The following is a 25,614-nucleotide window of genomic DNA, read 5'->3' as shown; positions in this document are numbered from 1 at the left end:
ATCACAAGCATTTCTGAAGCTGTAGACACAGTTCTGAAACGTTCCCTGTCAGTTATACTTAGATCTGCAGCAGAGTTTTATGTCTTTGATTAATATTCTTCTTCTCATTTTTGGTAATAAACACGGATTTCATTTTCCAGCTATGTGTGCCCTTGGTTAAATCTATTTAAAAGATCGTATTTTATTCCGTGGAATGTTTAACACACTCATCATGTTTGACTGTTTTTTAAATTGGGCTATAGCAACTGTTTCCCAGATTACTAGCCATGTTTTGATTACTATCTGAAATGCGTATTTTAAATGATAGTCTTATGAGCTTTAAGCTGAAAAGGAGCATCCTGACTGGGTAAGTGGTCGTTTTAATTTCCATACTCTGGTCTGAAGTCTTTCCTGATTACACTTCTGGTGTGTTCATTCATACGTTGTTTTGTTGGCATTTATTAAACTTGGGTCCTTTAAATAAAGTCAGACTCTATCTGATAAAAGTGCTTTTTCTGTAAATTTGGTGAGACCAGGACTTGTGTTCTGTAGAGCACAGGGTTACCTGCTCACTCATGGACTTGCTGCTCATTGCCCGTGAATTGAAGCTTCCTGTTCCTTTTTGACTTCCTCTTCCTTCCCTCCGTTTCGAAATGGTTCTCCTGTCTGCCCACTTAGAACAAGAAAAGGAGCTTGGCGATCTGTCTCTCTCTGAGCCATGCCTTCCTTTCTCCCCTGCACCATTGTAGCTACGTTGTTGCTGATCATCTTTCTGGTGTATTAGATGCTGTTCACCCCTCACACTGATACCAAGGACTGCTAAAGGGGGGCTTGGCATTGCGGTGCAGCAGGTTAAGCTGCTGCTGCAATGCTAGTATCCCATGTAGAGTGCTGGTTTGCTCTGCTTCTGATTCAGTTCCCTGCTAATGTGCTTGGAAGGCAGTAGATGATGGTCCAGGTACTTGGGCCCCTGCCACCCACATGTGAGACCAGGATGGAGTTCCAGGCTTCTGGCTTTATCCTGGACCAGATTTGGCTGTCATGGCCACTTGGGGAGTGAGCCAGCAGATGGAAGACCTCTCTCCCTTGTTTCCCTTCTCTGTCTTTCACTCTGTCTAACAAATAAGTAAATAAATAAATACTATTTTTAAAAAATCATTAAAAATTTTAAAAAGAGACTGCGAAAGGTTCAACGTGTCCCTGAATTTCCACGGAGTAGCGTTTGGTTGACCTGTGAATTTGTGGCCTAGTCTACTCCTCAATCTCAGAAACTGTTGATTAAACCAGAATTTGACTGTGAGAAGTGCAGCTGTTGCTTGACTTTGGTGGGACTTTTGTCTTTGAAGTCTGTCTAGCCAGAGCTGTGTTTTTGACACTGGCTGTCAGCCGTTGCCTCTTACTCATTTCCTTCCCACATTGCAGTATTGTTTATCCCTTCCTGGTGATGCACTTTGTGTTGCAGTGTTCCTGGGTTCTGCCTTTCCCCATTTACCTCTGTAGCATTCATCAGAGTTGACATTGTATACATTGTGATGGCTTCTCCTCACTGGCATGCCTGCTCCATGATGGTGGTGATTTTGGATTGCTAGGGATGTAATAAATATTTCTTTCTTATATGAATGACGTAGTGTGGTCTGAGCATTTAACAGGCTTATACTAAACTCTCTTCACAGTACAGGTTATTGGTCCCTTGGGCAGTAGGACTTGCATATGGCTGACTTCACCCACTTTGTCCTGAACAGTGCCTGTGGCGGGGCAAAGTGAGATGTTTCTGAGAATCACATGGATTTTTGGTATGTGCAGGACTGATCAACCCCTTGCCTAGACACACTCCTTTCAGCATTTCAGAACCTGTCAAACCCTGTTAGGTGAAGATTGTTCTGTCTCTTGCAGGTAACTTTGTGGCTTGGATCTGTGGGGCGTCTGCTTCAAGTGTATGTGGTCTCGGTGCACCTATTCGTTTCCCGCTCCCCACTCTGCACTCCAGCGTTCAGTCATTCTGAGCTACTTGAAACCCTCCAAGTCCAGGCTCTTCACTGTGTTGATTCCAGGGCCTTCTGCTGGCTGCAGAGCCTTGGTGGCTTGTCTGTCCTTCCCTGTTCTTTGGGGAGGGAGCCATCTCTACTAAGTTGTATGCCTTTTCTCCACTATGGGCTGACTCCATCCTTTGTCTTTGTGCATCTACCACAGCTCCCATGTACCCCAATCATGTCTCTTCTCCCACTGTGTCATTTACATATGGCACTTTAGAAAGTCTATGTAAAGGGGAATGGAAAGATAAGCTCATTTTGGTGCCAAAAACCTTGTAACCTAATTATTAATTTTATATATCTTTCAATATTTTTTGGCACCAAAATAAACATGCCTTTTAATTCCTTCTTTTTTAAAAAAAAAGATTTATTTATTTGAAAGACAGTATTATAGAGAGATCGTCTATCCACTGGTTCACTCCCCAAATGGCTGCAACAGCTGGAGCTGGGCTAAGCTGAACCTAGGAACCTGGAACTCCCACTTGGTGTCCCATGTGGGTGCAGGGGCCCAAGCACTGGGGCCATCATCCTCCATTTTCCTAGGTGCATTAGCAGGGAGGTGGATTGGAAGTGGAGCAGCTAGGACTTGAACCGGCACCAGTATGGGATGCTGGTGTTGCTGGTGATGGCTTAACCTTCTATACCACAACAAACTTTTTGTCATTCTTCTGTATCTTCCAATAAATTGTAAAGTATATTTAAATTTTTAAAACATTTGCTTGAGGTAACCATTTTAAATAGCAATGTTGAAATTGTTCATGTATATTATTTGAATTTCCCCTTTCATGGTTTTAGAGTATCCTCAAATGAGACCATGCTATCATCTGCTGAAAGCCCACTGGATATTTGCTATCAGGCTCTCATCCTCTTGTAGCCTTCGTAGGTAAGTTAGGAAATAGCCTTTGGAGATAATCCAGTCTGTGTTTCTGAAGTGAGATAGGAGTTTCAACCCTTCTCTTACTGCTCTGCATTTTCGGAGTCAGCTGCTGCCTTATCACCCGCTCTCAGGTGGAGATATCCCCAAGTGTTTGTCCACAGTGTCATTCTACAGCGTTGCGGCTCTGATTTCACTTTTATATCTACTAGAGGAGCTGATTGCCTTCTCATTTACTTTTAAATGTTTCCAAATGGTTATACCCACAATTCTTTTGTCAGTAGAAGATTATCCCTCTCTGATCTGGCTCTTTGCTAATGTGCCTGGGAGAGCAGCAGATGGCCCAAAGTCTTTGGACCCCTGCACCATGTGGGAGATCCAGAAGCTCCCAGCCATCGTGGCCATTTGGGGAGTGAACCAGGGGATTGAAGGTATCCTTTTTTTTCTCTCTCTCTCTACTTCAAATTATTTAATAAAACTTTTTTTAAAAAAATTATCCTTCTTATCAAAATCTCAGTGCTTTTCAAAGTTTTATTATTTCCCAGTTGATTATAGAGGTAGAAGTTTCATGTAAATTTTCCATTTTTCCTTAAGGAAAAGGATTCCATTTCCAGCAAGTTTTATTACACATATTGGTAAATTATGCAAGTTACCATTAGACTCTGCACAATTCTTATGCTACATTATATTTTTAACTTAAAGTATAAAAGAAGTATATATTACTTGCTTTGAGTAAAGCAGGTGAAAATTTCAGATAATGCTAAATTTTTTATCAGCTGGGAAGATTACTTGTTTGATCACACTGTATATAATGGCTCTATTAGTTGTTTCTTATTATTACTGTATTTTTTATAATTATTATTATATTATTACTATTATTACTATAGAACATAGAGGGACAGGAATTTGGCAGAGTGATTAAGATGTTTTTTGGTTAGGCAAATCTCATATTAATCAGAGTGCCTAAGCTCAAGTCCTGGCCCTGCTTCTATTTCAGCTTCCTACTGATATTCACCCTAGGAGGCATCAGCTCAAGTAATTGGGTCCCAGCTAACATGTGGGAGACAGGGATCGAGTTACAGGCTCCCACCATTGGCCTGGTCCAGTCCTGGTTGTTGTAGGCATCTGGAGAGAACCAGCAAATGGAAGATCTCTTTCCGTTTGTCTGTCTCTGCCTATCACATAAATTTTTAAAAACCTTTAAAGTGATATAGAAAACAATTGTTATATCGGTATCTTTTATTTCTTTAATAACACTCATCTTCTCTCTCTTTTTCTTTCAAAGATTATTTATTTGAAGGGCAGGGTTACAGAGAGAGGGGGAAACAGGGAGTTCTTCATCCATTGGTTCACTGCACCAACCCAAAGCCAGGAGCTTCTTCTGGGTCTCCCATGTGGGTGCAGGGACCCAAGCACTTGGGCCATCTTCCACTGCTTTTCTAGGTGCCTTAGCAGGGAGCTGGACCAGAAGTGGAGCTGCTCGGCCTCAAACTGGCGCCCATATGGGATGCCAGTGCCACAGGTTTGCTTGCTTTGCCACAGCACCAGCCCCTTATCTTTTCTCTTTATACCCTCTCTTAACCTTATAGTCAATGATTTACCTCCCTTTCTGCCTATTATATTGAATATATCAATTTTAATCTACGTGGCTCATTGGTCCAGTGTGCAGGGCTCTTCTTGTTTTTTTGAGGTGAGCAGTCACTTTTCTAGCACAACTGTTATTTCTCGACCTTCCCCCATATGAGAAAGTTACGGAAAGTAAATGTGAATGAGCACATGTTTGGCAGGGTGATAAGACAGCTAAATGGACATGTGTGAAAAATAGGTAATGGTTGCTAATGTACAGGAAGTGCTTAGGTGTGCCAGACACAATTCTGTGAAGTACGTACAGTTTCCTCACAACAGCCGTAAGGGATTTTTTTAATAAATGGGAATACTCACATACAGAGAGGCTAAGTGAGTTCACAGAGCCATGCAGCTGGGACACGGTTAAGAGGGGAATCCTGTTACGTCCTGCCGGGTACATTGCGGAGCAAGGACTCCCATCTGCCGCAGTCGGCTCGGAGGGCACTTGTGAGAACAGAGTACTCTCCTTATGTGACATTTGCAAGAAGAATAAAATTTTGATAATTATGCATAGCAGTATATTCAGCTTCTATTGCTGCAAGGAACAAATGAGCAGAAGCCTGGTGTCGTAAAATGACACTTTATTGTCTTATAGCCCTGGAGTTCAGAAGTCTACCATAGGTGTTACTGTGCTGAATCCATCTGTGAGGTCAGCGGTTATTTCTTCCTTAGTTACAACCTCATTTGACTTCCTGACTTTCTCTTCCACCTGGACAATCCCAGATCATCTCCCCATGTTAATGCCAGCTGATTAGTATCCTCAATTTCTTTTTTTTTTTTTTAAACTTATTTGACAGGTAGTGTTACAGACAGTGAGAGAGAGAGAGAAAAGTCTTCCTTCTGTTGGTTCACCCCCCAAATGGCTGCCACTGCTGGTGCTGTGCCGATCTGAAGCCAGGAGCCAGGTGCTTCCTCCTGGTCTGCCACACGGGTACAGGGGCCCAAGCACTTGAGCCATCCCCCACTGCCCTCCCGGGCCACAGCAGAGAGCTGGACTGGAAGAGGAGCAACCGGGACTAGAACCCGGTACCCATATGGGATGCCGGTGCCTTAGGCGGAGGACTAGCCTAGTGAGCCATGATGCCGGGCCCAGTATCCTCAATTTCATCTGCAGCTTTAATTCCTCTTTGCCATGCAAGGCTGCAGACGTTAATATGTTGACATCTTTAGAAGATAATTATTTCATAAGAAATAAGAAGCAGAAGTTGTAGGAAAAGAGGAAAGAAAGAACAAAGTGTAGACAAGGAGCAGGTGAGTCGTCTGGGAAGAGTATGATTTTGCCCACTTATCTAGTGTTTCCAGCATACTTATGAAAAGTGAGGCCAATAATCTATTAAATGAAGCATGGCATTGTCCCATGCTTAAGATGTTATGCTTAATTAGATGATACAGGGAAAGCAGAGTGAGGGATGGTCCCAGAATGAATGAGGGAGATTATTGAGTGTGGGTTGGCCTGGGGAAGGGAGACAGAGACAGGGAGAATACTTTAGGAGGCCATATGAGGAACTCACCAGGAGGAGAGGGCCGGAGGGTAGCCTGGGGAATAGGGAGCAAAGGTGACAGAACTGCTAGTTAAGAATATGGGCATTGGTATATTGCAGGACAGTATTTTATAACAGTGGGTTTGGCAGTTCCACAGACAGGTTGGAAGGAGGAATAGAGGCCCTCCAGGTGGATGGCTGAGAGCGGACGGGGATGCAGAAAAAGGGGATGAGGACACTGATGGTGATGGCGAGGTGAGTAGCAGAAGAAGAGCAGTGCTCTATGACAGAGATAGTCCAAGAGGGTTTAAGAGCATGGAGTGTCAAATAGCACGCGCTTCCTGCCCCATGAGGACGAATAGTAGTGGAAGTAGTTGAACCGTTTCGATGGATTGGAAGAATGAGAGAGACTTGGGTTAGAAGTCAGTCAGCTTTGGTACAGCAGATTACTCTTTGGAGAAATGAAGCCATAAAGTGAGAGCGGTGTTCTTTAAAGGATAGAAAGATCTTCCTTTCTGAGCTTGTTTAGAACCAGAGGGAAGGATTAGAAATATGTTTCTAGGAGAAGCTGTTAAGTGGGAAGAGGAAGACTGGAAAGCAAGGCTGGGTGAGGAAAGCAGACATTTGGGGATTCCTTAGAGACCCAGTGAAGAACAGAGTGAGCCTGAGAACTCGTTAGTTAAATCTTCCTGGGACCCTCCATCAGTTTAGTTTAAAGAGAGCAGTGCAGTTTCTTCATGTCATCAGGCAAAATGTAGGCAGGGCACTTCAGTCGTGTCTTAGTTAATGTAGCCATGGTAGGCGGGGCACTGCAGTCGTGTCTTAGTTAATGTAGCCATGGTAGGCGGGGCACTTCAGTCCTGTCTTAGTTAATGTAGCCATGGTAGGCGGGGCACTTCAGTCCTGTCTTAGTTAATGTAGCCATGGTAGGCGGGGCACTTCAGTCGTGTCTTAGTTAATGTAGCCATGGTAGGCGGGGCACTTCAGTCCTGTCTTAGTTAATGTAGCCATGGTAGGCGGGGCACTTCAGTCATGTCTTAGTTAATGTAGCCATGGTAGGCGGGGCACTTCAGTCATGTCTTAGTTAATGTAGCCATGGTAGGTGGGGCACTTCAATTATGTCTTCATTATGTAGCCGTGGTCTTTGTTTTTGCTGATCTTGACCTGAGGTGGGGCCGTTCTCCATCACAGTATCCCTACCTGGCCTTGTCAAGTTTCTTTTTTCTCTAGACCTTTTCCTCTCTTTCCCTTTCTCCCTGCTTTGATGGTTCCAACTGGAAACTGTATCTAAACACATTAGATTCTAATTAAATATTTGGCCAGAAATATTGTAGTTTCTGAAGTAAAGAAAGGAAATTTGAGGATTCAGGCCAGAGTGTTTGATTCTTCGCATTGAATGAGCAAAGGGAGATAATAGTTGGGCAGTGTACAAATCTAGGTGGAGTTGAGAAAAGGTGTCCAGCAGGTGCTGTGGTCACTAAAACAGGGCGGACATGTGCGTCAACGAAAAGAAAGGGCCAAGGCTGAAAAGCTCTGCTTTTCTCAGAGGCCCTATCTGAGTGAATATTTTATTTTTTCTAGCAGTGGTTATAGAGTGTGAGGACAAACAGATGGGAACTGAATAGTGTAGAGGACCAAAGTTAAAAAAAAAATTGGAAATTGGGGCATAAAGACAATCTGTGTTTTATTTTTGCCTTTTCTGTCACCATTAAAGTCATCATTTCTGATAATCTCTTGGCAGTTTTTATCTTCCAAAGCCAAGAGTTGGATGCTGCTTAGTGGTTCAGATTTAAGTTATATCATTTTGTAGATACGCCTATCAGATTATCCCTAGATTGAAGATTTGAAATCTTCTCCCCAGGCTAAACACATCTTAGAAATACTGCCTCACCCTGTCATATTTCACTGATACTTTCTTTTTAAAACCTGATCTTGTCTTGTTACTTGCCATTAGTCAGACCTAAAATGAGGGTATATAGGGACCTTTAAGGGGAATGTAATTTTCTTTGAGATTAATTACATACTTGAATTATTATCACTTTAAAAAATATCTGTTTCCCTCTTCCTTCTCCCGAACCCATAGCATCTTAACTATGGGAAAACAAAGTAATTGGGCTGTTTTCACTTTTCTTTCTGTAACTTCCAGAATTTATTATTCTCTCTTCCAGTCCTGGACACATCATCTCTCTCTAATTATTTGAATGAGTGAGGAAAAGAATAAGAAGGCAGATTTACCCCACATAAGTAAAGTTGTTTTTGGAGGAATGTATGCAGCTCATAGCATTTTCTTAGCTTTCCAGTTCTAATGATTAAAACACAAAAACGTTTTTAAGCAAATAAGGTCACAATACATCTGGAAATATAATTATTATTTGCTTTCCACATCCCCAAGTATTGTGTCAGGCACTAGGCTACATTGAAAGGTAAACAAACCTTTCCCAAGTCAACAGGCAATGAGCGTGGAGAACGTAATCAAAGTATGCAGCTCCGAATGTGGAGTGGAGTTCATGCTGATCCTTTGTGGGCAGATTTATGTCTCGTTTTGTTTTGTACTGTGGTGAAGACTTCTGTGTCTGTCCAGGGATGGAAGTGTTCAGACCCCTGGTTTAAGAGCTGTCAGGGACACCCAGGTGACATCCTGCTGCCCTACCACGAGATGGTGGCAGCATCTCAGTGAGGGGCCGCTTCTTCCTGGCCTCAGCATCAAACAGGACAGCTGCCCCTACACACGTGGAAAGCCTATCCTTCAGTGCTGCCTGTATATGTTGGTCTTAAATTAGGGCTGTCTGATAATTACAAAATCATTTATTTTAATATTATAATATTCCTAATTAAATCCAATATTTAATTAGGAATATTCTTTTTTTAAAAAAAATTATTTTGTGTATTTGAAAGGCAGTTACACACAGAGAGCTCTTTCATCTGCTGTTTCACTCCCCAAATGGCCGAAACAGCCAGGGCTGGGCCAGGTTGAAGCCAGGAGCTTCATCTGTGACTCCCACTGGTTACAAGGGCCCAAGCAGTTGGGCCATTCTCTGCTGCTTTTCCTGGAGCTGGATCAGAAGAGGATGAAACCAGCACCCATATTGGACTCAAACTTGTGGCTTTACTTGCTAGTCCACAAATCCAGCCTGGGAATATTCTTTAAAAAACTTGAATTGAGATTCCACAGCAATCCTGGTGGAAGTTTGAATATAAGGGGCCAGAACTGTGGCATAGTGGACTAAACCTCTGCCTGCGGTGCCTGCATCCCTTATGGGCACCAGTTAGTATCCCAGTTGCTCCTTTTCCAATCTGGCTTCCTGCTTGTGGCCTAGGTAAGCAGTAGAAGATGGCTCAAGTGCCCCATCTGGGAGACCTGGAAGAAGCTCCTGACTCCTGGCTTTGGATTGGCCCAGCTCTGGCCGTTGAGGCCATTTGAGGAATGAATCAGCAGATAGAAGACATTTCTATGTGTCTCTCCCTCTTTCTGTCTGTAACTCTGCCTTTGAAATAAAGAAATAAATCTTTAAAAGAAACAATAGTACATTTACAAAAAAACATACGTAGGATCACACTTGTAGTTATACTAGCATAACTCTTATGTTTTGAGACGTCTTACAATGCCTTTGAAAGGACTGTTCATTTTAGTATATTCAATACTAATTTATTGAGTGCTAACTTTATACCAAGGAGTTTAAATTTTTCAGTTTCTCCTAGACTGATGTTGAAGCATTCTGGTTATGGTTATGTAAGCTGTGGCCCTATTCTGAATCTGCTCACTTGAGGGTAGCTCATGCAGCCTTGGTGCTGTCTTCAGGGACAATTGCTACATCATGATCCCTTTGTCTAACAGGCAGTTTCTCAAGGTAAAAGATTTTTTTTTTTTTTTTTTTTTGGTTTGACAGGCAGAGTTAGACAGTGAGAGAGAGAGAGAGAGAAAGGTCTTCCTTCCGTTGGTTCACCCCTCAAGTGGCCACTACAGCCAGCGCATTTTGGCCGGTGTGCTGCACCGATCTGAAGCCAGGAGCCAGGTACTTCCTCCTGGTCTCCCATGCGGGTGCAGGGCCCAAGGACCTGGGCCATCCTCCACTGCCCTCCCGGGCCACAGCAGAGAGCTGGACTGGAAGAGGAGCAGCCAGGACAGAATCCGGCACCCCAACCAGGACTAGAACCCAGTGTGCCGGTGCCTCAGGCCGAGGATTAGCCTAGTGAGCCGCGGTGCTGGCCCTTAAGGTAAAATATTTTCCAGAAAGAATTCAGGTAGTGTAGCCTTGTGGAGCAGTGCATTAAGCCACTGCTGGTGACACTGGTATCCCATACAGGATTGTTGGTTCCAATCCTGGCTGCCCCCCTTCCAACCCGGCTCCCAGCTAATGTGCCTGGAAAGGTAGTGGATGCTGGCCCAAGAGCTTGGGCTCTGCCATCCGAGCAGGAGACCCACATCATGTTTGTTGCTCCTGGCTTTGTCCTGGCCCAGCCCAGCCATCATGGCCATTTGGGGAGTGGACCAAAGACAAAAGATTCTCTTGCTCCCCGCTGCCCCATTTCTTTTTCTCTTTTTCCCTCGTCATCTCTGTGTGTGGTATGTCTCCCCCTCTCTCTGTCAATCTGCCTTCTTAACACATAAATAGATCTTTTTAAAAATTTCAGGAGACCTTCACTAATTTAAAAACTATGAGTCAATATCACTATAATATATAGAACAGTGATGGTTGGGAGGTAGCCTAAGTCAGTTTTGCTGTATACAGCTCTTCGTGTGGGTGGGGTTTCTTTGTAGACAGCAGTAGCTCCCAGGGAGGATTAGTGGCTTCCTCTGACAACTCAGCTGTCAGGTTACAGGGAAAGTGAGTCCCAGCGCAGAATCTGCAATAAGAATTTATTAAGCAAACTGGCATAGCCCAGCTGGTCTTGCAGGCTTGGTGAAGTCCTCGCTTTGTTTCCTTGTTACTGATTAAGTCGGGCCTTGCATGGCAGGTTCACTTGAGCCACATGAGACAGTCAGTTTCTCAGTATGGGCAAGCAGAATTCCCTGCCTGCCCCCAACCCCTGTGTCCCGAGTGAGGGAACCAGGCCAGGATCACAGTGTTACTGATCAGGGACAGTGCTGCCCAGAGTGTGTGTTGTGGACCCCTGGCTGCTCTGTGACCAATATAGAAGTGGAGAGTGAGCAGTTAGAAACATTTAAGGCAGCTTAATGTTGCTGTAATGTCTTATTGTTCACTTGCTTTGTGTTTTACAGAAAAACTGACCTATTAAAGATTGGACACAAAGATCCTGGTCTGGTAGTGTAGAAACACTGGTCTCAGCTGGTGTGTTGCAGACTTCTTCACCCCATTCTGGAGCCAGTTTTAGCCGGTCTGCTCAGAGTGCTGCTGCCCATGGCGTTGTAGCTTACATCACCTCATGCAGTTCATGTCACGCTCTCTGCGTACGTTCTAAAATAAATCTATAGATATGCTAACATGGCCTTTGTGAAACATAAAATATAGGAGTTATGACTGTTCTATTGGCATGTCCCTGAGGACAGTGCAGGGTTGTCAGCGTTCATGGTCTTCTCTTAGCTGCTGAAGGGCAGGCTCCTTACCTTTTCATGGGAGCCCGGAAGGTGACATGTTGTGACACATTTGGAGAAAGTGATGGACTCATTCCGTGGCCTGTTGGCAAAAGCTGGGAGTTGAGTATCATACATGCTGTTTTAACTTCTTGGCCCAAATGAGATGACTTCTTACAGCTGATCTCTTTTCTGACCCGGACACAGTGCTACCTAGCGTATCTATAGCCTGAAATATCCGTAAGTGTTTTCTTTTGAAGTTTGCTGCTGCTGTATCCTACACGGTGTACCCACATTCTTCAACATCCTTTCTCTCCTTCATTTCTCTTTCTACCATTTGGGCAAGAAAGTTGCTGGGCCTAGAATGTAAGATGGGGACTTTATCCTGTTCATCATCAGTTCTACAATCTACTTCATCTTCATTTGATGAGTGGATGCTTAATAGAGCTTCAAAAATAAAAAATTCATCCTTGCTTCTCCCCTAACTTCCAGTGGTGTGTCCCTCTCACAGTGTTCACTTCATAAATATTTGCTAAGTATTTCAGTGACCCCAGTGTGACTTAAATGCTGAAAACATTTTCTGACTGAGCTAGAATATTGTTTGAATTGCTTCTCTTGTTACAGATGATTGTTTTGTAGGAGAAAAAAAAGAGTATGGTAATTCGTACCCTAAATGAAATGAAGCTTCTCTTTAACAATTAAATGTGTGAAATTGAACTATTTGTGGCAATTTTGGACTTGTTACAATAGTTCACTCTTATCTGTAAAAACTAGTTGTGCTGAAAATTGCAGATTTTTTGATGCCTTCAATGGAATCCCAAAATATCTCCTTTTCAGTTAAACATTGCACAACTTATTTTAAAGAAATGTTTATTTTCAGTGCATTATAAAAGTGTACTTGGAAAGATAATTTATGGGAACAGTGGATGGCACTATTGGTTCATACCTGCGAAGTGATTATCCTTGACTTGCAGAACTTTCAAATGCCTTTTAAGCCCAATTGCAAAGTGTAGACAGCATGAGGATGGGAACTTAATGTTAAATTCTAAAGAATCTTTATGTAATTTCTACTTTAAATAAACTTTGATGTGTTTATATAATTTCCTTAGTTGCCATCATAGCAAAATCTTAGAATGAGTTTTTAAAAATCATTTCAAATTCTAGCGTGTTACAGGATTCTGTTGCCCTAACTAAAAAGTACATCTTGCTTGTGGTTTTTTTTTTTTTCTTCTGATAATCACAACTATTTAGTTTGAAGAAGGGAAAATAACTTTAAACTTGGATAAAAAGAAAACATTTAAAGATGCTCAAGTTTAGGTATACTATTCAGGAAACCTTAGTTTAAAGTTAACTGAGTGGGATGCCTAATATTTTGTTCAGGTTAGTTCATAGACTCTCTTTTTTTAAAGATTTATTTATTTTGTTTGAAAGGCAGAGTTAGTAGTGACAGACAAGGAGACACACACACACACACAGAGAGAGAGAGAGAGAGAGAGAGAGAGAGAGAGAGAGATTGATTTTCCATTTGCTGGTTCACTCCCTAAATGGCTATAACGTCTGGGGCTGGGCCAGGCTGAAGCTAGGAGCCTGAAGCACCTTCCAGGTCTCTCAGGCAGGTGGGCCCAAGGACTTGGGCCATCTTCTGATGCTTTTCCAGAGAGTTGGATCAGGAGTGGAGCAGCTGGGACTCTAACCGGTGCTCATATGGGATGTGGCACTGTGGATGGTGGCTTAACCTGCTACATCATAGTGCTGGCCCCAGTTCATAGACTTTAGATGTTGTATATATTAATCTAACAGCTTAGAGTTGCTTTTACATTTTTGTAAGTTTGTTCTATTTTAATATTCAAAAATCAACATATTTTGTGTATATTAAGTTTACTGTTTAAGCAAACCCAAGAGCCTTCATTTAACCAACAAGTACAGTTAAGAAGCCTTTACTGAGTGCTTAGGGTAGAAAGATAAGTTCATTGGATGCTTTCCTTTTAGAACCTCACAGAACTGGGAATGTAACACACACAAAGCACTGAAATTGTAATACAACCTTGTACAATAATAATTCAGGAGTGAGCAGAGAGATCTTAGGGCCATGATGGTTGCTTGGCTGAATTAGAGTGAGCTTCCACGCATTGAAATGTTTAAGCAGTGTCTTAAAATTTTTCCTCACAGGTGGGTTTAAGACAATTTATGCAGAGTAGAAAAAAAAAAAAACAAACAAAACCCATGAACCGTGGTACCGAATTATGAAGGCCGTATCTTCCACAGAGAATGAGGACTGGTTTGATGACAGGAGTGGCAGGAGAAAGCTTTATAAGACAGCTTTGGATCTGTTCAGCATTTGCTGTGTGATGATGTGAAAATTGTTCAACCCATCTATAGGTTTCAATTTCCTCATCTACAAATGGAGGATAATAATAGTGTTAACAGAATAAAAAGAGATCCTGTGTTTAATGTAATGCTGGGTGCATAGTATGTGTTCTGTATATTTTTGCTAAGTTTATTACTATGGCAACTATATGAAGGTAGACCTCCGGCTTAATTAGATTATGGTCTGCTTAAGACTCGTGCTGCTAAGTGGTATTGTTTTGACTTGAACCATATTATCTACCCAGTCCTTTTCCAATGAAGCACAAGGTCAGTAGCTTTTAGCTCCATTTTCTGTCTTTGGATTTTGTGCTGTTGTTGTTCAGTTGGTTGAAAGGAAAGCCAGTTAGATTTAAAGTGTGAGCCTCATCTAGAGGATGGCCTATTAAATCTGAGGAAAATGTTGTATGCACCACTTTTTTATGAAAATAACGGAGAACCTGGGCTAATGTAATGAGTCAGTCAAGTGGAGGTAGGCTAGGAGAGCTTTTCTGTTGTGGATTCACATTGTATTGTGTCAGATGCCTCTTCAGAGTTTATCCAATGGAATGGAATTTAAGTTTCCTGTTGGGATTATTGTTAAAGGATGGGACTGCTAAATCTTACAGTCACGGAGGTGGATGAGTATTTTACTCTCATTTCTTCTTGTCTTCATCTATTTTTTTTAAGCCTTTACTGGAGTTAAGGTGCATGGCATGAGTCACACTTGCAAGGGCTCTGTAGGAGTGGGAGATTGGATGTACCCAAAGAACTGCATTTCTTACTTTTCCTGTTACCTCAAGAAAGCTTGTTTTCTAGCCCTATCAGGAGGGAAAAAAACCTCAAAATTTGTGTAGCCTAACTTTAATTGAGTATAATTGGATACACATGTGGGCTGGTGGCTGCCTGCCTGCCCATTTTCTCCAATACAAGAATAATATATATCCCATATTTATTTTTGAAACCGCTTGGCTTTTATTTTACTACATCTCAGCATGGTAGCAGTAGTTGTTTTATTTTTTCTAACCCTGACAAAGCAGAATGTTTTGTTTGGCTTTTTCAAAAGGCAACAGCACATGTAGTTAAGACCTCATTGACTTTATCTGATGAGGTCCTCTCTTAGGAATGTCTGTTCTATAAATCCACCAAGGGAACTGGGTTTAAGGCAAGGTCATTTCATAAAATCCCAGTTTCAGCTTTTAGATCATGTATGGACCATTGTGACTTTTAATATATATTTTTGTCATTCTTTTTAGTTTGACCGTAGAATGAGTATAAATTGTGATATAATATGGCTTAGGAAGACCTTTCTAACTTGTAAAATACCTTATCTGCATTTTTCTGTTATGGTTCTTGAGAAAAACATCAGTTTTGTGAAATGAGATTTTTAGTCTTTTCTCTTCCCCAATTTCTGTTTTCCTTCTCTAATATCTGCTCCACTCATAAATCGTTATAAGTTTTTGAGAACAAGGTATGCACTGGTGGTAGCTCATTGTAACTGGAAAATTGTGCCAATCTAGATTGGTGGTTTGTTTTATTCATGGACTTGAATTTGTGTATTCTTACATATTCAGTGTTTGCTGAACATCTGTATGTGTTTGTAACAGCTGCTGTACTAAGTGCAATAAAACAAGTAGAACCTACCTAGTGTATCATTGTTCCTAAAAGTCTGACAGTTCTGTTGTAGTCAACTGATATTTTTGTTTTAGTTTTTGTGGAATATTTAGTTCTCCTCATGTGTGGAGTCATGGACTTAGAGATTACCACACACATTGAGAATATATAAAATAGAAGTGGTATAATATATGATACCTAAAAATGGTCTTGATACTTATAGTGTAGAGCACGTGTATGATGTTAGCTAGTAACACCCTCTTGGACAGTTGACTGCTATCGAGGGTTCAGTCACCATCATCACATGCTGTTCTCCCTCTGCAATTCAGGCAGCCCATGTTCCCTCAAATGTTGATTCTGTGCTTACTTTGTCAAAATAAATGCCTCTGATGTCATTTTCAAAGAATGGAACTTGTGGGGCCCTTTGCTGCATGCTCCATTCTTTCTCATTCTTCTTTTTACCATTTTTTTTCTCCACTTCTTACCTTAATTCTCAATTACTTGCAAAAGTAGAGGCAAAAAAAACAATAAAAATAAAGATTAGGTGCCAATAACAGCACAACTGTGGACGCATTGAACCCATCTTGGAAAAAGAAATATCTGTCCATATGAAATGCCCATGAGGACAGGGTGGGACTGAGCTGCTGCTACTGACAACACAGCATTTCTGATTTCTTCCAAGATTTCTTTGTTTATTTGAAAGCAGAGTGACAGAGAGAGGGGAGAGAGAGAGAGAGAGACAGACAGATAGAATGAGATTTCCATTTGTTGGTTTACTCCCCAAATGACCATAACAGTCAGAGCTGGGACAGGCTGAAGCCAGGAGCCAGGAACTCCATCCTGGTCTCCCACCTGGGATGCAGGGACTCAAGTACTTGATGCATCATTTACTGCCTTCCTTGGCACATTAGCAGGAAGCAGGGTTGGAAACAGAGAAGCTAGGACTCGAACCTCTGATATGGGACACAGGCATTGCAAGTAACGTTACAACAGCCACCCCTGAGGGCAGAGTTTGTGGCTGTTTCTCTCATGCCTGTTAGTGGCTTGCATAGTGATTGCCTACTGAGGGTCTTCTGTGCAGTTTTGATTAGCACTTTAGTTTTGTCGTTTACAGTTTTCCATCAAATGATTAGTTTTGTTAATTTTATAAGAGCTTTGTTGCCCAGATATTCTATTTGGAATATAACTGAGGCACTTTAATACTTCAAGAACTTTAAATTCTTATGATAGATTTTCCAGAATCAGTGATAGAAGAGAGTATAATGTAGATGTTTCAGTGTTTTTTTTTTTTAATTTTTGATTTGATTATTTTTACATGCACTAATTCAGAATCAAATGTGACCAGGACTCATGCATAGAATATTTTCTTGATATCCTCCACAAATGCTTATTTGAAGCAGCATTATTGTGAGTTACCTAAATTTCTTAGTTTTTTTTTGTTTTTGTTTTTGTTTTTTTTTTAAATCCCAGTACTGCTTTATTTGCATCTCAAATTGTCTTGAGCATAGAAACCTCTAGATCCTGGACAATTTATAGTTGGTTGATCTTTTAAGATATTTCCTGTTCTCTTATGCTGGAGTTTCTGTCTCATCTTTAAATCATTGCTTTGTTCCCTTGCCATTTACCATCTTTATTTCATGTGTTGTTCTTTTGAATCCACACTTTTCACTTTTATGTAATAATGTTTTATTAAATGCCTCCTTGTTTTGGTGTGGTAAATGAGAGAGAACTAGTTGAATTTGAATATATCTAGTGTAAGTACATAGATTTGTTCCAAGTAACATTTCATTGTCAAGTGTTTGGATGTATAGCAGTTGAGTAGCATGGTTGTTCACATAGGGAGCAATAGTTTGACTTAAGCTGTTTATTAATGAATTATGGTGCTTAGATCTTTTGCCAACTAATGAGAATGGTCTGAGCCCCCCCCCCCTTTTTTTTTACAAGGGATGGAAAAAAACTCCTTTTAATTAGTGATTGGCTTTAAAAAATATTTAATAAATTCCTCTATTATTTGTAGCCCCATGGCCAAATACCAACTGCCCACACAGCTTCTTAATAACAATCTACTCTTGGATAATTAAAAATCATTTTGGCAGATTCATATACTCATAGACTATTAGATATGGAAGGAATTTAGAGGTTTAAAATCTCCTTTTCATGGGAGATAAACTTGAGGGCCCAACATCACAAAGTTTGGTGGCCTACATATTGCACTCACTTTTAGGAGAAAAAGATTGACATAAAATAAATTTTGTGTTAGCTTATTTTGAAAAAGGTATAGGTCAGAAATACCAGAAAATGGTGTCTGTAGTCAGTAATGTTTGTTGAGTAAGCAGAGGAAAACAGTGGTACCGCTTTTCTACTAAGTGACTTGGATGACAAGAAATGAAGAGCTGCTGTTGAGATTTCTTTTGGCAGTGAGCATCCAGGATCCCAGACTTCTTATCACTTTGCGTCCATCCTCTTTTCAGTCCTCATCACCTTTCTCCTCTATCATTTACTGGTTTATCATTTCCTTTTATTCCTATGGGTTTGCGTGATTAGATCCCTTGCATCTAATAGTATTGAGAATATGGAAGCTCTCAAGAAAAAGAATTTTATGACTCAATTTCCAAATGCTGGTGGAATAGTGGTGTTCCAAAGTCTCTCAGAGTTTCCTGAGTCTTGACCTGAATGACTGTCCTAAGGCATTCATTGTTTATAGTGAACAAGCTCCTTTCTTCAGCGTCTAAAATGATAATAGCTGTGTACTGTCCTTGAGAGAACTGAAAATAGTCACTCAGATTATGTTTCTGTAGTACAGAATTTTTGGCATGCTGAGAATGGCTGATTTATTCAGTTCTCCTAATAACCATCCTAAGCTTATTTTTCTAAGAAATATTGCCATTCATTGACTTGGTTTTAATGCTTTTACATTTAGTTAAGTTGCATAGCTTTGTTTTTACTAAGTCGATGTTATGATGAATAGCTTACAGTAAGTTTGTTTTCTTTTTGGAAAGAAACATAAGCCATAGTGTGCAATAGGTTTTTCACGTTGCTATATTTTTCTCAAAGCATATATGGCCTAAATGTTGAACTGGTCATTGCTTGTGTGGGCTTGCATATGAAACTTACTAGGACTGTGATAACACAAGCTTCAAGGGCAAAGGGTAGACTGGCAACTAGTAGATTGCATATGGGTAACATGAACTTGGCCACTGCAGCTGGCAGTTGAAAGTCAACCCTGTGTTTAGGCATCGCATTGAAGGCTGATCACAGCCTGTGTTCTTATTTCCCAAGGGGTCAATATGAGATGTACAAAGTTCTGTTTATATGGAAATTTAAAAAGAAAACTATACCTTTTCACAGGTGACATGATTGCCTACATAGGAAATTGCCTGGGGTCCAAAATAGGAACTGTTAAATCTCTTAAGTGAGTTTAATAAGAATAAAACATAAACCCACAAAAGTCAGTCATATTTCCTTAAACTGGGTTCTGAGACAAAATTATTTTACACAGTTCTAAAACCTAAATATGTACATATAAATCTTAAAAATCATGTATCATGTATAGATATGTGTGTGTGTATATATATGTGTATATATGTCAAAACCTACAAAACAGAAGTAATCAAAAAAGACCTAAATAAACAGAGACGTACAGTGTTCATGAATTGAAAGACTCAATGTAGTGAAGGGGTCACTTCCCCCCAAGATTTATATAAAGATTTGAAGTAATACAGATTCCAGTAGGATTTTTCTTATAAAAATGAACAAGCTAATTCTGAATTTATGGAAAGCTAAGGGAAGTAGTTATCTAGAACAGTTCTGAAGATTTATTTATTTGGGAGGCAGGGAGAGAGAGGGGAGAAAGAGCTCTTTCATCTGCTGGTTGACTTCCCCAAATGGTCACAATGGCCATAGCTGAGCTGAGCTGAAGCCAGGAGATCTGAAACCACTCCCATGTGAGTTCAGAGACCTAAGAACTTGGGCCATCTTCTGCTGCTTTCCCAGGTGCATTAGCAGGGAGCTGGATCAGAAGTGGAACAGCTGGGATTTGAACTGGCACCCATATGGGGTGCTGGTGCTGCGGGCAGGGGCTTAGCTTACTATGCCACAGGGCTGGCCCCTATTCCACCCTATTTTAGGACAATATAAAGTAGCAGAAACCTAGGCATTGTGATGGTGGTGAAGGGACAAGAACACAAGTCTCTGTAAACAGAGGAGTGGGTCCAGAAATAGACCTACTGAAATATGGCCAGTTGATTTTTGACAAAGATGCAAATGTACATTCAGGGGAAAAAGCAATGTTTTCATTAAATTGTGGTAGAATAGTTTGATATCCATATGGAGAAAAGGAAAAAAAAAAAACTTTGACCCAAAATTTTATATGTATTAAAAAAAGTTACCCAGAAGGGATTAGTTATCAAAATGTGAAAGCATAAAAACTATAAAAAATATAATATATAAAGATAAAACATGAGGCAATGTTTTTGTGACCTGTGGTTAGGCAAATTGTTTTTAGACACGACACACAAATTGTGAACTATGTAAGGAGAAAAGATGGAATTTATCAAAATTATAATTTTTCCTCTCTGAATGATACCATTTAGAGAATAAAGCGAATTACAGGTTGGGAAGATGTATTTGGAAATAAGATACCTAGCATAGGACTTGTATTTCAAATATATAGTGAACGCTCAGTAGGGAAACAAATGACTCCACTAAAAAAGGAGTGGAAGATTTGAGGTCATACTAATGGCACATGTGTGAAGTTATTCAGTACTGAAATTCACCTGCTAGACTAACTCAGATAAAACAGTACCCCGAGTAGCACATGCTGACGAGGTGTACGGCAAATAGGACTAAACCTACGGATCAGTGTTCATAGCAGTTTCTGACGGTTCCAAACTGAAAGCAGCTCATATCCTTTAGGATGTAGAAGGAAAGATAAAGTTCTGTGAGCAACAGAAAAGGAAGGAACCACTGATGCTCTCGCCGTCTTGGATAAGTCTCAAAAGCCTTATGCTGAGTGACAGAAGACGATCATAAAAGGTTATAGATACTAGGTGATTTACTTAAATGTCATTCTTTAAAAAGACAAAGCTAGTGATGGAGAAGAGATCAATGGTTAGGGTGGGGGAAGGCAGCGTGTGCCTCCAGAGGGCTCGGTAGCATGAGAGAATGTTAATGGAACTTTTCCATATGTTCTTTTTGGTGCTGGTTGTATATATACCTATACATGCACTAATTGCACAGAAACCCTATACTCTCTCCAAACCACTTTTACCTTATGACAGTTTTTAAAGAAAATTAATTGATCCTGCAAAGGAAAAAAAAAGTGTATTAAGAAATGCTTGTGTAGAGAACCAGAGCAGATTGAAATTTATCTCAGAAAGTTTGTCCATCATCTAAACAAGAAGCAAAGTCATCTAGACAGAGAGGGAGACAGGTTTGAGCGTGTATAGTCGAGAAGAGCTGAGCTTTGGAACCATTGCTGGGAGTAAATGAAGCGTTACTGGATTTGTCCTCAGTAGTGAGTAGAATATTGTCACCTCTAACTAAGAGGAGAAGAATAATAAGACAGTTAAATGGCAGGATTGTGTTCTGATTTAATTTACTAAATAAAATTTTTAATTACTTGGTGTCATTTCCCATTAAAGAAAACTCTCTTTCATTTTGGTAATTCCTGCCAGTCCGCATTTGTTGATTGGAAGACAACTTTCCGGAGTATTCTGGTACTGTCGGGGATGGGAGTGGGCAGGGATGGAATTTTGTTTAGAACAAAAATGTCACAGTCACAGAAGAAAGGCTTTGACTTAGGGCTGACAAGTGAGCTGATGTGGATATATTTACCCTACCTTTCTGCACATATGACACCAACCTGGCATTTTTTCTTGCTACTTTTTGCCATATTAAAAAAAAAAAAAGTGTGTTTTATGTGTGTATGTGTGTGTGTTTGGGTAAAAGACACAGGGCTCCTAAACCACATGTGTACACCTGTAGCAATCCAGGGACCTATATTAAAATCTGTAGCTTAGGAGGTGGTATGTATGTTATCCTTCCTCTTCAATCCATTCCCTATTCTCCTAGGATGTCCAGAATCCTAAACCCAGGGATTATATTCCTTTACTTCTAAGGAGTCTGTTCAGTTGGTGGATTCACCCGGAAGGGTTACAATTTCCCGTTAATTTTCATTAGGCATAGTAATACAGTAAAGTGCAGAGGAGAATCGCCAACCTCTCAGCACCCAGAGTAACTGTGTTCTTCTGAAGGGAAGACTCAGTCTCAATCAACTGTAGTCTGCTTTCAGCCTAGCGGAAACATGAGCAAGATCTCTAGAGGAGTAATCTGCTATTGATTCTTAACTCTGCCAAACGAATTCATCATCACAGGGAGTTTACTAGCACAAACTAGGTCATCTCTAGTTGTAATAATGAGAAGCACTACCTTGCTGATAGGTTTGGGTTTGTAGATCTTTAGTTAAGACAATGAGTATATCCCACGTGCTGCATGATAGGCCTAAAGGCTTACTGAAGAGGATCTAAAGACATGTGGCAGGCTCAGTTACATGTTTTCCAAAATTTTGAAATGAAAAAATCTAAACAGTAGAGTTAAAATGATTTTACAGTGAACACCTGCACACTCACCATGAAGTCTGTTATTAACATTTTATCATCTTTATTATATCATGTGTATGCTCATCCATTTCTGTCCTGCTGTATTTTTAAATACATTTAAAATTAAATTGCAGAAGTCAAATACTTCCCTCTAAATACCTCACTAGATATGATATCAGTAACTACAGTCAATATTTCTTTATAAGTTTTTATGTAAAATTTAGAAACAGCGAAATATATACATCCTAAAGGTATGTTGCAAAGTTCTTATAAATGATATACTTGCGAACTCATCTCTCTATTTAAAAAAAAATAAATCTGTGACCTAGACAGCACTTTCATTGTACTCACAATGGGAATATAGTAACCCCTCTGATTTATAAGGAAGCTGGTAAATATTGTATGCTTGGGACATTAAAAAAAAAAAAGTGTTTCCTTTCTGTCTTTCTATCCTCACATGGAATGATAGAAATAATAAATGGTCTTAGCCACTTTGGGCGTATACTTCTTACATGTGTTCAGGATTTTCACTTGCCAAAATGTTTTCTTTAAAGATAATGTCCTTATCACTTACGGTATTTGCAGTTAGCCCTTAAAAAGTCTTAATTAGTTCTTTTTCTTAAGCAAATAATTTTCTTCATGTTGCTTTCTAAAACACGGAAAGCATACACACGTCCTCCCCCTATCCTCTCACAAAAGAAAGGAAAATGAAAATCTCTTGATGTATTTTCAGCCTTTGTCCATCATGTTTGATTAAGGAAATAAAAAAATCATTACAGTCTATTTGATATGCATATATGTCCTGAAAAATAACTGTTCTTTACAGTTGAGTGATTGCAAAGAGGTACTACAAAGTAGGACTTAGAGTTTATTTAAAAATACTTTGCACCACAGAGATTTACAAATAGCTCAGTAGAATTTTTGATGTTTATTGTTAGGTTTCTCCAAGCATGGGAAGGTTGTTGTAACCATACCTGACTGAAGGTCAATGGGTAGAAATCTTTGATATCTTAGACTACTCTGTGTCTATGGAAAGGTTTTAATTGGGTAGCAGGAGGAAGGACGCTCTGAAAGCACCTGGACAGAACATGCCTCTCTGAAACATGGGGCAGGCATGAATCCTGAAGTGCTGTGTTGTCAGAGGCCAGGGGGAGGGGGAGGCAGTAATGGACTTGACCTACAAGGGGCTGATGGCATGTGTAAACTTAACCTGAAGTTAGAGTCAATTATTTGAAGCCACACTTGCTGCCATTTCTCAAGGAGATGATTAGAATCTTCCTCACATAGAATTGTCTATTAAAGATGGAAATTTTGTGTTTATGGTGGAATTCATAGAATTTCCAAGGACGTTAGAGGAGAAATGTTAGCAACACTATGACGCCTTAGGGTGCTATAAAAACAGACTGGCTTCTTCCAGCTTCTTCTCTTCTTTCCGTCTTAGACTTAATGCTCCCTGATACTGGGCTGCTGATCTCAACACATTTTCTGTAGCAAGGAAATTTCTGCTTGGCCTGCTGTTATCTACCTGGCCAACTCTCCTCATCATTCACAACTTGCTCAAATGTTACATTTTCTGGGGATTCTTCCCTTCTTCTCCAGGCAGACATGTTTGTCTCTCTCCTTTGTGCTATTTTTATGTCCTCGTCAATTCTCGAAAGATACAGATATGAGGATAAAAGAAACCACTCCCATTGATAGGAAAGAGTTCACTGATAATCTTTGTATGGCAACTCCAGAGGGTTGATTTAGAATAATGCAGGTGACAGGAGGTAGAACAGTGCTCAGGAGATGCAGCGTGGAGACAGGAAGCTGCCTTTCAAGTGGTTGAGTGGCATTGGGAAGAGCACAGATGGGGTTCTAGTTGGGGATGTTCAAGGGGGCTGATGTTCTTGTGATTTCAAGAATGAAGGAGATGGGAGCTAATTTTATAGTTTGGAGGAAAAGCTACTGGGAAATGAGAATCCAGGGTATTTGGTAGAGTTTGTTCTTGGTGCATACAGGATTGATAATGCAGGTGGAAGTTCCTAGCATAGTGTAGCGCTTCTATCTGGAAGGCAAGAGGATATCAGAGAAGGATAGATGGGTTTTAATTTTTTAGTCCTGCTTAGAGGGGGAACAGAAAAAGAAATGTGCAACTTAGATAATTTGTCTAAAAGAGTCAGATTTTTAAAAATTTACTTTGTATTCTGTTGACTTCTTATATTCTGTAAAATCTTTGGCTATACCTACATGATGCCATTTTACAGTGACTTTCTCTGGATTCCAAGAATAACTTTAAAGGTTTAAGAATCAGGGCTGGTGCTGTGACATAACTGGTAAGGCCGCCACCTCCAGCGCCAGTTTGAGTCCTGGCTGCTCCATTTCTGATCCGGCTCTCTGCTATGGCCTGGGAAAGCAGTGGAGGATGGCCCAAGTCCTTGGGCCCCTGTACCCGAGTGGGAGACCCAGAGGAAGCTCCTGGCTCCTGGCTTCAAATCGGCGCAGCTCTGGCCGTTGTGCCAGCTGGGGAGTGAGCCAGCGGATGGAAGACCTCTCTCTCTCTCTCTGCCTCTCCTTCTCTCTCTGTGTAACTCTGACTTTCAAATAAATAAATACATTTAAAATATATATATATGTATATATTGAGTATATACTATTGCACCAGCTATAATGGTTGGTGTAAGGACATAATGCAGAAAAGAAAAAGTTGTGAGTGAGCTTAAAAGTTGAGAAAATAAACAATGATAATGTGAACTTGGAGAGAGCCAAGCATGACTGAGATTAAGAACACAGGTGACGGTTAGTTCAGGGGTTGGCAGAGAACAGCCGTGGCCCAAATCCAACTACTGGTTTTGTTAGTACAGCTCGTGATCTAAGAGTGGTTTTTACATTTTTAAACAGCTGGTGGGAAAGTCAAAAGAAGAAGAATTTGAGGCGTATGAAAATTATATGAAATTCAGATTTCCATATCCATGAGTAGAATTTCATTATAAATCAACCACCCTCGATTTGTCGCTGTCATTCGTGTGACAGTGGCCGTCAGGCAGTTATGACAGGTGAGGGATGTGTTAATGGTGCAGGCCTCTTCAGAAGGACCTGCTTACGTCATAGCCTTGGATAGCACCTAGGACCCTGCCTTTCAGAGTTTTCTCCAAATTGACAAAATCCAGGGACCTTCTTAGGGGGCTGAACATCAGCCTTCCATGTGTGTGTGCCGTTTTGGTAGTTGTGAGTAGTCATTGTGCCTCTGTGACCAGCGCCAGTATAAAATCCCTGCACTCTGAGTCACACGTGGGCTGTGCTGGGCAGAAGCATCACATCAACCTGTTACTGCCTTTCTTGACTGGAGGAAAAAGTGTGTTCTGTTCCCCTCCAGAGAGGGAAAGCACAGGAAGTCTGTGCCTGGGTTGTAGCTGTGAATGCAGGTGTCTCGAGTACCAGGAGTCCTTTGGGTGAATTAGCAAACATGTGTGATCTCAGGAACCCGAAAATAGGAATGTTCAGTGTTTGCATTGCTGCTCAGCACATCACAGATGAAATTACAGCTAACTCAACA

The 25,614-nt window shown here is 40.7% G+C and overlaps 1 protein-coding gene across 1 annotated transcript in view; it reads left to right on the top strand.

The window, feature by feature from the left end:
- CDKAL1 (CDK5 regulatory subunit associated protein 1 like 1) overlaps positions 1-25,614 on the top strand; it is a 737,125-nt gene that overhangs the window by 247,168 nt on the left and 464,343 nt on the right. The window lies entirely within an intron of this gene.

Source organism: Lepus europaeus, chromosome 3, assembly GCF_033115175.1.
Source record: "Lepus europaeus isolate LE1 chromosome 3, mLepTim1.pri, whole genome shotgun sequence".
Taxonomy (NCBI): domain Eukaryota; kingdom Metazoa; phylum Chordata; class Mammalia; order Lagomorpha; family Leporidae; genus Lepus; species Lepus europaeus.
This window is presented reverse-complemented; position numbering and strand designations above follow the sequence as displayed.